Below are 14,470 nucleotides of genomic sequence, written 5' to 3' on the forward strand. Positions count from 1 at the left end.
CACTGGTAGGTTTCATCTAGTAAATGGCCGAATTGGCTGTTCCAACTATGGAGACTTTTATAGAGGGGTAAAAGTTCTTACTGTCAGCAGAAATTCATAATTTTTGGTTGAGTAGTTTGGGAGATAACGAATTTTGAAGTTAACTATGCTGCTATTTGAAACAGATTCAGTCAGTTATCTTGTCAGATGTTTTAGAACTTATAGATGGCTGAATTTAATTATTCATTGAATACCGAAGTTGTAGATCATTTTGTGTAGATACTCCTAGAGTATTTGTTTGATATCACCACTGTTATAATTTTAAAGATACAAAATTAAGAAACAACGCTGTTGCTGTATGGCATGTGGTTCAGGGTGGGAGTCTTTCCACCAGGTCTTGGTTTCTAGTGTAGGAGCGAATTGTTGATTGTTGGCAAATGTTTGTGAAATATTTGTACTAAGTTTTATGCGCGCTAGCAGGTGGCTACACTCTAGATCATACCCAGTACATTTTTCTTCTTCGATGAAGGCAAGTGGATGTAGCGGTGGTTGCTACCGTTTTGACCTGTTACTTCTATCGCCTACACTCTAATATTCAGAATTATTGGATTCTTTCATAATTGAATAATTGAACTATATGATGATGTTTTACTTGATTGTATTATATTTATGCTCTATCATATATTGATGATGATTATGGTTCGAGTATGACTCATGAGATTAATTCACACCCCTGAAGGCAGATGAAGCATTATTTGAGGTTGGTATTGTATCTGAATGCAGATGAAGTATTAATTGAGGTTTGTATTGATCTGAAGGCAGATGAAGTATTGATTGAGGTTTGTATTGTATCTGAAGGAAGTGTAGTTTATTGATAAATGCAGCATGCCATATACATTGCATGACTCATTTGCATCTGAAGTTTTGTCGTGACCTATGGTCCGACCGTACCGGTACAACTTAGCATCGTACGTTGCCCGAGGAGGGGTACAATGCGGCTTCATACCCTTAGAGGTATGAAGGCAGAGGACATATGCATTGCATTCATATGAATTCATTGAAGTGATATTTGCAGATGATGTGGTTTTATACCCTCAGAGGTATGAAGACAGAGAACCTACACATTGCATTCATGTGCATACATTGAGTGATATTTGCAGGTATTATTGACGCATGGAAGTGTTATACAACCTATCATGGTTGTTCGAGGAAATGAGATGGCATTGGTTATATTGGGACTAATGAGTTCTATATCTACAAGTATTTCTGATCTTATTTGTGATTCTTTTAGAATGTTGATTAATTCAATTGGTGGTTTAAATATCTCGTCAAAACAATTTGCTTGCTGAGATGTTTCATCTCACTCTTGCATTACTCAATGCAGGTGTTTGTTACTCATCAAGGGGAGTGGGAAGTAGCAACACATCCACCTTCACTCTCATAATAACGTTGCCTAGGCGCAGTCATGATTTAATTAGAAACTTCTTGTCAAAGGATGTTTGTTTTTAACTAGTCGTGCGCACTGATTAATTCAGATCATGTCGTTATGGTTGTGTTCCCATTGCTAGCAGATTATTAATGTCTATTATGTTTTCTTATCATGATATCTATTTATACTTTGTTGCTTCCCCGTTTATACAATTTTCAAAGAAGATGATGTCGAAATTTTGTATATTAATGTTAGATGTGTAGTTTAGTAGCATTCTGGGGTGTTTGTGGATCCCAGGGTGTTACAGTTGGTATCAAAGCATAGGCTTTAGATTCTTGGCAATTTGAAGATCAATTTGACACACTTGCACATATAGGAAGGGTATGGGTTCAAATATCTTTGATATATATTAATGTCTTTGAAGTGCAGATGATAATAATTTCACCCCTTCCTATTCCTTTATGGTGATGTGGTAAGTTGTTTATGACTTAATGCCCGATATAATTTATCTCTAAATCTTTATATTGTCTTATTAATGTGTTTGATATCGCTGGTCTTTTGTGAGATTGAAGTTGTTATTATGCTTGTGATATACAAGTATGCCTATGTTGTTTTCACCATGTTTTTCATAGTTGAGTTTTATTACAATAATATTGTTATATATGCTTGATTGAGGATGTTTCTAAGAGGAGTGTGAATTGCGTGTTTTGGGTTACAAGGTAACCACCAATTTGAATTTGAGTTGTTGAGCGGTTGGTGGTTAGTTTCAACTATCTTTGCAAAGAATGATTGTTTATGTCGAGAAATTAGTTCTAAAAGAAATGAATATTGGTACTTTATATGGATTTTTGGGGGAAGTCTTTACATAGCTAGAATGTCTTACATGTCTCACTTCTATTGTGTGTTTTAGTAGCCACAAAGCCTAGATGTGGTTTAAAGTGGTTGCCTGTTAGTCATGCTAATTGTAGAATAAATCTTTGATTTTCTTGATCCATTGGTTATGTAATAATACATTGAGGATCTGATGGTTCTCTCCCCGATGCATGCTTGTGGAGCCATTGTTGGACCACTTATCTATTGGTTTGAATGAAGTCATTGCATAGCCTAGAGTTGGTTGTGTGTGGTTAGTCACCTATTCCTAAATGATGTGGTTTTTACATCAGCTTGAGATGTTTGTCAAATGTGTGAAGGATTACGAGGTTATTATTGATCCTGTATGTCTGGTACTTTGAGTGCATCGTATGATAGAATGAAATGTAAGTTTCTGAACTACAGTAGATGAAGACTTATATTATGCGTAGGTTAACCTTACTACTTTGGATATTTTTCTTAGTTGAGTTGTTGGATGAAGTATAGTGACATTGGTTAAGCAAGTCTTGTGTTGTTGTTGTGCTGTCAGTGCTCTTTGTGGAGTTTCTGGCATTTTTTCGATGAACTGTGCTGCACAGAATGTTATTGGCTTCTTGTCGGCTTTATTGCTCCATTAGTTCTGTAGACTTTCTCCCTTTTGTGGGGTGAAAAGAATATGAGATTACACAATTATCTTTTCATGATGGCAAGAACAAGGTTTAGGAAGATTAGGAGTTTTGTTTCAATAGAACTACTTGTTTTGTGGTGCTTTGAGGTGAGGTGTTTGATCTTCTTATACATTCATGTGGTGTGGATGTTTCACCATTGAATTAAAATGAATTGTTGAAGCTGGTAAGGGTTGTGCTTAGTGCATATTACCCCTTCATAAAAGAGTGTTGTTTTAATACATTGATGTTGATGTATAGCTGCATCCAAATTCGTTGGTGTGAAATCGTAGTGTTGATTGCATCTATGACTTGCTTTGAGCTTCATTGCGTGTTGTTTCATGCTTGATATCAGGTTGTGTAGTTTCCTTAGACAATTAGTCCAAGGTAGAGGTTCTTGTGTTAATTAAGACCAATAATGGACCCATGTTTTGAATGGTGGTGCTATATGGGGTACCTTGGATGCTTTGCTTGGAAGTGGTCGAATTCGAGGACGAATTCTTTTTAAGGGGGGTAGAGTGTGATACCCTAATTTCCTGAAAAAGAAGTTACATTTCTTTTTCTCTTTTCTTTCATGTTCTGTGGCATTGGGGTTTGGAGTTTCAGGAGGCATTCCTCAGGGAAATAGTAGATCTTTTGTCATTTTTTCCGCTGGGGTCGGGAGCTCAGATGGGAGAGTGAGTTTGGGCCATTGATCTCGATCCGATGGATGGGAGCCCCCTCTCCTCCCCAACCCTAGCTGACCCCCTCTCCCTCTCCCTAATTGTTGCAGCCACCCCTCCCTCTTCCTCTCCTCCCCATTTGCAGCCGCCCTCTACCCTCTCCACGACTTCCTCCTCCCTCTAGATCTCCCCCACGCAGCAAGGATCGAGAAGAGGAGGAGCACGTTGAATTGAAGAGGAAGAGAGGATCAAGGAGATGTTCTACCCCATCTCTTCTTGCAGTTTTTCTTGGGGAAACCCTAGGTAAGGATAAGATCCATGTTCCTCCCTGTAATTATGTGTTTTTGGAGGTTGTGAATCATGGGGATTGAAGGATTAGAGGTTGGATTAGATGGGGGTTAGTTTTTTATCTCGAAATTAGTTTCTGCAGAATGGCAGATTCGACAGTTTCTGTTCATACCAGTTTTCCGTGCTCTTAGTGGCCTCAAAAAAAAAAATAAAAAGTTTGTCTATGAGTCGTAGATAATTTGTAGATCTTTTCGTGTCCGTGAAGAACACCCTAATCGGATATCAGATTAGAAAGTTATTGGAGTTTGATTATAGCAGTTTTTCAATCTCACAATTCTGTGCAGAATCTGTTCTCTTAATATTTAGGAAATTTTATCAACAGAATTAAACTTTAGGTTGGTAAAAGAAGTTGTAGATAATTTCATAAGCTTTCCAGATTGTTAAAGAGTGCATTCATATGAATTTTGAAACTCCATTTATGTTTGTTTTACTGTGGCTGTTCCTGTTTGCCTCACAAAAATGAGCCGGTCTGTTCACTGGTAGGTTTCATCTAGTAAATGGCCGAATTGGCTGTTCCAACTATGGAGACTTTTATAGAGCGGTAAAAGTTCTTACTGTCAGCAGAAATTCATAATTTTTGGTTGAGTAGTTTGGGAGATAACGAATTTTGAAGTTAACTATGCTGCTATTTGAAACAGATTCAGTCAGTTATCTTGTCAGATGTTTTAGAACTTATAGATGGCTGAATTTAATTATCCATTGAATACCGAAGTTGTAGAGCATTTTGTGTAGATACTCCTAGAGTATTGGTTTGATATCACCACTGTTTTAATTTTAAAGATACAAAATTAAGAAACAGCGCTGCTGCTGTATGACATGTGGTTCAGGGTGGGAGTCTTTCCACCAGGTCTTGGTTTCCAGTGTAGGAGCGAATTGTTGATTGTTGGCAAATGTTTGTGAAATATTTGTACTAAGTTTTATGCGCGCTAGCAGGTGGCTACACTCTAGATCATGCCCAGTACATTTTTCTTCTTCGATGAAGGCAAGTGGATGTAGCGGTGGTTGCTACCGTTTTGACCTGTTACTTCTATCGCCTACACTCTAATATTCAGAATTATTGGATTCTTTCATAATTGAACTATATGATGATGTTTTACTTGATTGTATTATATTGATGCTCTATCATATATTGATGATGATTATGGTTCGAGTATGACTCATGAGATTAATTCACACCCCTGAAGGCAGATGAAGCATTATTTGAGGTTGGTATTGTATCTGAATGCAGATGAAGTATTAATTGAGGTTTGTATTGATCTGAAGGCATATGAAGTATTAATTGAGGTTTGTATTGTATCTGAAGGAAGTGTAGTTTTGTTGGGGACTTGTTCTCAAGTGCTAAGAGTTAAGAACAAGGCAACATAGAAAATGTTAATCGTTAACGCCCTTCGTCCTCCGAAGCATTATCTCCCATAGGATATAACGACTTACGGACGAAGGTTATGAAGGTCATACCTTCATAAATTCAAACAATGACGAAGGATGAAATATAAAGAATGTAAAAGAAAACATGAACAATCATTTATTATTATTGAGCATAAACAAAAATATTATTGAACTACAAGTGTACCTTCAATCGGAAGGAAATAACAGTACAAGCGTGACGCAAAAAGTGAATGCTCAGTCAGCGTGAACCGTACGGGGATACTGTTCACCTATTTATAGACACGGGACACAGCCCTTACAAAATTACATTCATGCCCTTTACATTTGATAATAACTCTATAGTAGTCTATCGAGGTCTGAATAGCCTTTTCATCTTTAAGTCGGTTCCACTCTTTGCTGTTACGCCGAAGCTTTCCTGCTCAGCACCTTCGGCTCTGTATCAAGCTTCGTATTATTCCGGTCTACTGCAATGCCGACTTTAGTCCGAGGGTACCTGTTCACACATTGTACTACAGAAATACTGTTAAATCCTGTTTTTGAGGACCTTCGGACGCCGAAGGTCCCCAACAGTAGCCCCTCGCAATATTAATTTGTTTGAAATAATAAATTTAGATTGCGATATGGACGAAGGCTTTACGCCGAAGGTCCGAAAAAACACCTTCCCTTTGCTAGAATAGCAACATTCAATGACAAGTGGGGTCTTTCAACTTTCAACGCACCGAGCGTATAAATACGGCCATTACCGCAAACTCATTTTGCACGCTTTCTGGCCAACCACTCCCGCTCACTCAATTTTTAGCTCTTGTGCGCTGTGATTTGCTAAGCTTTCAGTTTTGAGGCTTCGGCTTTGAAAACAGTTTTTTAGTGTTTCCGAAGATGTCTGAAGCTGCTAAGAAGGCTGCTGCTGAGATGAAGCTGAGTCTTGATGAAGAGAAGAACTTGGGATTTCTTATAGCAATGTCGAAGACCAACACAGAAAAAATCACCAAGGAGATTCTGGAAGGGCTATCTGAAGATACTGGTGACAGTGAAAGTTATGATGTGGACAGCGGTGGCGAAGACTCCGAAGATCGTCCCTGGCGACCAAGCCATTCAGTTTATGGTAGATCAACTATCAAAGAGAATCATCTTGTTAACATGAGAGGAAGGTATTTCCGGGATCTGTCCGTTGTGAGGGCCGACGAAGGGGAGAAGACTTGTCCACACCCTGAAGAGAATGAAGTCGTAGTGTTCCGAAGCTTCTTGAAAGCTGGGCTGCGATTGCCCTTGAGCAGCTTCGTCGTGGAGGTGCTGAAGATCTTTGAAGTCTATCTTCACCAACTTACCCCCGAGGCAATCATAAGGCTGAATATCTTCGTGTGGGCCGTGCGAAGCCAAGGTCTGAGTCCTGATGCAAAAAGTTTCTGCAATATGCACGAATTATCATACGAAACAATACCTTGGGGTAAGGAACAATATCACAATAACTTCGGCTGCTACAATTTTGTTTCACGGTCTGGGTCAAGCTGCCCCGTGCCAACTTTTCGGAAAAGATGGCCCAGCGGCTGGATGACAGAATGGTTCTATGTAAAAAATGATCTGAAAGCACGAGAAGATATCAAGGGTATAATTATGCGCCCTATTTGGCAAAGCTTCGGCCTTCGCAGGCCGAAGGTTGAAATGAATGAAGCTGCCGAAGAATGCCAGAGAGCCTTCGGCATTGTCTGTTCTTTTATAGGTACAAGGGACTTAGTACAAGAGCACATCGCTTTCAGGGTGTGGCCGCTTGCAGAGAAATGGGAAATGCCACAAGAAACCATTAAAGAGGCCGACGAAGGTGGACTTATCAAATTTAAGTACACTTTTAAATTTGGAGATAAATTTATTGAGCCAGATGATGAGTGGTTGAAAAGCATTGATAATTTAAGTGATGAGCTGCTTGGGACCTACTCGAAGGCCGAAGATACTGCAATGTCAGCAGCCTTCGGAGGCCGAAAAAAGAAGAGGCTGAATCGGGTATTTGATGCCATCGGATTCGTCTACCCTGACTATTGCTATCCCACTCGAAAGCAGAAGAGAAAAAACACAAGCTCTGCAAAAGAAGAAACTGCAGCTGCTCCTAGCGAGCCAGAACCGAAAAGGAAGAAGATAAAGGTTCTTACGCATCGGCCGCGCTATATTGAACTAGCTTCAGTGCCTGAATTTACCGGAGAAACTTCTTCGGCCACCGAAGCTGAAAAACCAGCCGAGCCAACTTTGCTGCCAGAAGTCGCAGAAACGGCCGAAATGCCAACGAAGACAAAATTGGAGCAATCAAAGATATTGTTACCAGAAACGAAAGAGAAGGCCGAAGCGCCATTCTCAGAAAAAATGGAAGAAATAAAAGAAACAACTGAGGGCTCCAAAACATCAGAAGTTTTGAGTCCTACAGCAATCATTGGGACAGCAAAAAATGAAAAAGTGTCAGCCGTAACTCCGAAGAGAAAGAGAATGGCTAATGTGCTAGATGTACTAGAAACGATCAAATCTTCGAGCACACCTCCGAAGAAAGCTGCTGTTACTCCTGAAACAACAGTTGAAACTTCTGGTTCTACAATCCCAGAGCAAGGGGTTGAAGCCGAAGCTGGGCCCTCAGAGCCCGTAAAGGGAAAACCTTTGGAAAGTGAGGCAGAAAAAATAACAAAGCCAACTTTTATTGAAGAAACCGGTGTTGTTGCCCCCGAAGCATCCCCCAAAATTCGTGATTATATTTTCCGTCATGCTTCGGGGAAGAAATTATCGGAAAAAGAAGAACAAGAAGCCCATCATTATGCCCAAAAACTGAAATATCCAAAGGGGGCGTTAATATTTAATGGCAGTGGAGAAGAAGACTTCTTGTATTGTCTTCCCGACAGCAAGGAAATTTCTGTCTGCCGGGAGATGAGCAAGAGCTTCGGATTTCCGACTTTAGAAGACGGACTCTCAGTGCTGTCGAAGAACGATCTGGCCGACAGCCTGGCTTACAATAGCTTAAAGGTACGATATATGAAATCCTTGTATTTTTCCGTTCGTTTAAACCCACTGACACACACACATATTTCTTTTTGCAGGGCTTGATACTCAGCAATGCTCTTAGAGCACAGAAAGATGCTGAAGACGAAGGGTGTACAATAGCCCTGAGCAACCTTCGTTCCGAAGTAATTGAACTGAGGAACGAAGGTCTCGAAAAAGACAAAATATTATACTCATTGATAAATAAAATAAAAGAGGACGAAGCTGCTTTTAAAATTCAAGCTGAAGCTCAGAAACGCGAAATTGAAGACCTTCGGAAACAACTGGCCAGAGCAAAGGAAGAACGCATACTTGAAGAAACAAAGCGTGAACTCAGCGATCAATGGGCAGATCACCTAGAAGTGACTGTTGAAGAGCTTCGTTCGTCCAAAAAGAGATGCTACAATAAATCTATAGATTGTGTCAAGAAATTAAAGGCTAGCTTCGCCAAGGTCGGCGCATTCTCAAGTGAGGAAAACTTTTCGAGAGGCAATCCCGAAGGTGTTATTGAATGGATTGACCACGAAGCTGAAGCCTTCGAAGAAATTTTAAATAGCCGAGGAGATATATGTGCCTTCTCTGGCGCCAGAGGGATTGCCACCATCTTAGAGAAGAAGGGCTGCGAACATGTAAAAATTCTAGCACAGTCCGAAGCTGCCTTGTCCTTTGAAGATACAAGAGATCCTTCGGCCGAAGCTAGCATAATTGGTGGAAAGTTTTTTACCGATATCTGGGATAATGGTGGCCGAGAAATGGCCGGAGAAATTATTCGAAGAAGTGAAAAGGGCATTCACGATGCTAGAGAAGTAGCTGAGGCTGCTGGCACGAGCGCAGAAGCCGAAGGTCAATTAGGTACTAAATAATAGTTTTTATCGTGTTGTAATCTTTAGACTTTTAAGATCTGTTTGCGATTTGTAATAGCAATGTAGCCGTGTCCTGCTTCAGATCCGACTAAAGCGCCTTCGGACCCCCAGCCGAAGGGGGACGACGAAATTAAAAAGATGGCCGAAGATATTATGGACGAAGTCGTCAATCGGCTCCTGAATGAGGCTGCAGAAGTCGTTTTGAGAGAGGATTAAACATTTTTGTAAAAAACTTCTGAAATGTAATATAGTGTAACATTTTGTAACCCCGAATGTAATATATCTATTTTTGCTACTCAATTCTTTACGATGCATGAAACTTTACACACGTACCGTTTTTGAGTCTTTGGCGAAAAAACACCTTCCCTTCTTTTCATGCTTCGTGAAGAAGAATTACCATTTATCACAACAATATCCGAAGTATCCTGAAAGAGTGTTGAAGCTTCGTAGAAACATGCTTCAAGGCTATACTTCAGAAATCTATATTGTTGCTCCTTGTGACTTGGCATGATTTGCCCCTTTTTCAAAGCGCTTTCCCGAAGATTGATATCATATTTCTTTCTTATGCCATATGCAGTATGATGTATGATGCTTATGTTATGCAAAGATGATGTGATGATGTTATGCTATGTAAGGTGATATTCCGAAGGTACACGCATATCTGCGCGATAAAACACATAATCTTTTTGTGAATCAGCGTTGACTTTTCGCTATAAGCCTCCCTTAGGAGCTTCTTCGCCTTTTACTTCAGCGGAATCAGCGTTGACTTTTCGCTGTAAGCTCTGCGTTCCCTTAGGAACGTCTTTGGAGCTTCTTCGCCTTTTACTTAGGCAGTATCAGCGTTGACTTTTCGCTGTATGCTCTGCATTCCTTTTGGAACGACTTTGGAGCAGAAAACTTACACTGCGCTCCCTTCGGAACGACTTTTTGTGACTTCATCAAACTTACTCTGCGTTCCTTAGAACGACTTTTTGTTGCTTCGAAGAATTTTCGATGGTCCGAAGGTCCTTTTTATTATCACAAGCCTGTGAAGAAAACATATTTTTCTTGTAGGGATCAACGAAACTAATTACATGAAACCTAATCAATGTCCTTTATTACAGAAAATAAAACTGAATGAAAAAGATTGCTATTAAGGTAGGATATTTGTCAATAGATGTGCTTTGATTCTGGCACAGTGCTGTTGACCGTGCGAGCTTCGGACTGTTCTCTGAAGTCCCTTTGATGCGGAGCATATTGGCTCCCTTCTGGCTGCTGGCCTTGCTGCAACGGAGGTGGAGGCGGAGGCTGTTGCCACGAAGCTTGAGGCTGACTCGCCGAAGCAACAGAGACTGCAGGATGGTTGCCCACATATTCTGGGATGTAGGGCGAATGATACGAAGCTGTATGCATGACCTGCTTCGGCTGAGCTTGTTGTGCTGCTGCTTCAGCTATTTCCTTTTGCTTCTGAATAGTGACATGGCACATCCTGGTAGTATGGCCTTTGTTCTCACCGCAGAATAAGCAAAAGATTCTTCTCGGTTGATCGCCAAACCTTCCTCCGAAGCCCCTGGCGCCTCTGCCTCTTGGAGCTGGAGGTCGGAAGGAATTTTGTTGTTGCCCTGAAGCCTGTGAGGAGTATTGTGGCCTTTGTTGCTGACTCCCTTTATCATCATTCTGAGTAGAATTATGAATTGACCTGACATGCCTCGGGTAAAACCTTCCTCCGAAGCCCCTGGTCATTTCAGAAAACCTGAAAGCCTCCTCCCTTCTTTGACGAAAATCATTGTCAGCTCGAATGTATTCGTCCATCTTCTGGAGCAGCTTTTCCAGCGTTTGTGGTGGCTTCCTGGCAAAATACTGTGCTGACGGCCCTGGCCGAAGCCCCTTGATCATAGCTTCAATGACAATCTCATTGGGCACTGTTGGCGCCTGTGCCCTCAATCGTAGAAACCTTCGGACATATGCCTGAAGGTACTCTTCATGGTCCTGAGTGCATTGGAAGAGAGCCTGAGCAGTGACCGGCTTCGTCTGAAACCCTTGAAAGCTAGTTAACAGCAAGTCCTTCAGCTTCTGCCATGAGGTGATCGTTCCTGGTCGAAGGGAGGAATACCAGGTTTGAGCAACGCTTCTGACAGCCATAACGAAAGATTTGGCCATGACTGAAGCATTGCCACCGTACGAAGACACTGTTGCTTCGTAGCTCATCAAAAATTGCTTCGGGTCTGAGTGGCCATCAAATACGGGGAGCTGAGGCGGCTTGTAGGACGGGGGCCAAGGTGTAGCCTGCAGCTCAGCGGACAGGGGAGAAGCATCATCAAAAACAAAATTCCCATGATGGAAATTGTCATACCAGTCATCTTCGTTGGGAAAACCCTCCTGATGAAGATCTTGATGCTGAGGCCTTCGGTGTTGCTCATCCTGAGCAAGATGGCGAACTTCTTCAGAGGCTTCGTCTATCTGCCTCTGCAGTTCAACTAGCCTGGCCATCTTCTCCTTCTTGCGTTGAACCTGCTGCTGAAGGATTTCCAGATTTTGAATCTCCTGATCTAGGTCATCCTCCGGAGGTGTTGGACTGGTAGCCTTCCTCTTCTGGCTTCGTGCCTCTCTAAGAGAAAGGACGTCTTGATTGGGGTCCAGCGGCTGCAGCGTGCCAGCCCCTGGTGCTGAAGTCTTCTTCGGCGGCATGACGAAGGTGATGCTTGCCGAAGGTGTTGAAAAGCTCAAGAAATGGAAGTGAGTTCACCGGAGGTGGGCGCCAATGTTGGGGACTTGTTCTCAAGTGCTAAGAGTTAAGAACAAGGCAACATAGAAAATGTTAATCGTTAACGCCCTTCGTCCTCCGAAGCATTATCTCCCATAGGATATAACGACTTACGGACGAAGGTTATGAAGGTCATACCTTCATAAATTCAAACAATGACGAAGGATGAAATATAAAGAATGTAAAAGAAAACATGAACAATCATTTATTATTATTGAGCATAAACAAAAATATTATTGAACTACAAGTGTACCTTCAATCGGAAGGAAATAACAGTACAAGCGTGACGCAAAAAGTGAATGCTCAGTCAGCGTGAACCGTACGGGGATACTGTTCACCTATTTATAGACACGGGACACAGCCCTTACAAAATTACATTCATGCCCTTTACATTTGATAATAACTCTATAGTAGTCTATCGAGGTCTGAATAGCCTTTTCATCTTTAAGTCGGTTCCACTCTTTGCTGTTACGCCGAAGCTTTCCTGCTCAGCACCTTCGGCTCTGTATCAAGCTTCGTATTATTCCGGTCTACTGCAATGCCGACTTTAGTCCGAGGGTACCTGTTCACACATTGTACTACAGAAATACTGTTAAATCCTGTTTTTGAGGACCTTCGGACGCCGAAGGTCCCCAACAAGTTTATTGATAAATGCAGCATGCCATATACATTGCATGACTCATTTGCATCTGAAGTTTTGTCGTGACCTATGGTCCGACCGTACCGGTACAACTTAGCATCGTATGTTGCCCGAGGAGGGGTACGATGCGGCTTCATACCCTTAGAGGTATGAAGGCAGAGGACATATGCATTGCATTCATATGAATTCATTGAAGTGATATTTGCAGATGATGTGGTTTTATACCCTCAGAGGTATGAAGACAGAGAACCTACACATTGCATTCCTGTGCATACATTGAGTGATATTTGCAGGTATTATTGACGCATGGAAGTGTTATACAACCTATCATGGTTGTTCGAGGAAATGAGATGGTATTGGTTATATTGGGACTACTGAGTTCTATATCTACAAGTATTTCTGATCTTATTTGTGATTCTTTTAGAATGTTGATTAATTCAATTGGTGGTTTAAATATCTCGTCAAAACAATTTGCTTGCTGAGATGTTTCATCGCACTCTTGCATTACTTAATGCAGGTGTTTGTTACTCATCAAGGGGAGTGGGAAGTAGCAGCACATCCACCTTCACTCTCATAATAACGTTGCCTAGGCGCAGTCATGATTTAATTAGAAACTTCTTGTCAAAGGATGTTTGTTTTTAACTAGTCGTGCGCACTGGTTAATTTAGATCATGTCGTTATGGTTGTGTTCCCATTGCTAGCAGATTATTAATGTCTATTATGTTTTCTTATCATGATATCTATTTATACTTTGTTGCTTCCCCGTTTATGCAATTTTCAAAGAAGATGCTGTTGAAATTTTGTATATTAATGTTAGATGTGTAGTTTAGTAGCATTCTGGGGTGTTTGTGGATCCCAGGGTGTTACAATAACAATCTTACATCTTGCACGAAACATGAGACTTTGTTCAACACATTTAACAGAAAGCGAACGAGCTCAACTTGCACATTTCAGTGCATGGATATGATCTTAGATGTTGGCAACGGTACTATACTAGCTACAGAAAGACCAGGTGAATCAGAACCTACTTGGATACAAATACCTGATGAATTTCTATTAACGCCCGAAAAAATCAAGTTCCAGCCTTGATTGCAGAAGTATATCCAAAATTAGCAGAAAACTATAGTGATCCAAGCTACCTACTTCAGCGGGCTATCTTAACACTGACAAATGATGTAGCTGACTTAATTAACGACCATATTGTCGACCTCATTCCAGGACTTCACAGACAATATCTAAGTTGTGATAGAATTGCACCACAATCAAATGTGGGAGGGACATTAGATCTGTTGTACCCAATTGAATTTCTAAATTCAATAGATAGCAACAATTTCCCATAGCACACGTTGTTGCTAAAAAAGGAGTGCCCATTATGTTGCTTCGAAATCTAAATCAAGTTGAAGGATTATGTAATGGTACAAGGCTCATTATAACCGCTCTAGGAGACATGATTTTAGAGGCTCAAATAATAACTGGAACACATACTGGAAAAATTGTTCTCATTTCCCAGGATATGTCTACCACTGAAAACAATGAAAGTTCCTTTTGTGCTAGAAAGAAGACAATATCCTATAAAAATTTGTTATGCTATGACAATCAACAAAAGTCAAGGTCAAACGCTATCACAAGTAGGTATTTACCTCAAAAAACCTGTATTCACCCATGGGCAGCTTTATGTTGTTGTATCTCGAGTGACTTCCAAAGAAGGTTTGAAAATATTGATTGAAGACGATGATGGAAGGTCAAACAAGGAGACAAAGAATATAGTTTACAAAGAAATATTCATCGCATTGCCACTAATGGTACTGTCACGTCCTCATAACCCTTAACAATACTCATTATATGTACATTATGTATTATTATAAATTTATATATCTTACAATTGCATATTACGTAA

Source organism: Zea mays, chromosome 8 (genome assembly GCF_902167145.1).
Source record: "Zea mays cultivar B73 chromosome 8, Zm-B73-REFERENCE-NAM-5.0, whole genome shotgun sequence".
NCBI classification, from domain to species: domain Eukaryota; kingdom Viridiplantae; phylum Streptophyta; class Magnoliopsida; order Poales; family Poaceae; genus Zea; species Zea mays.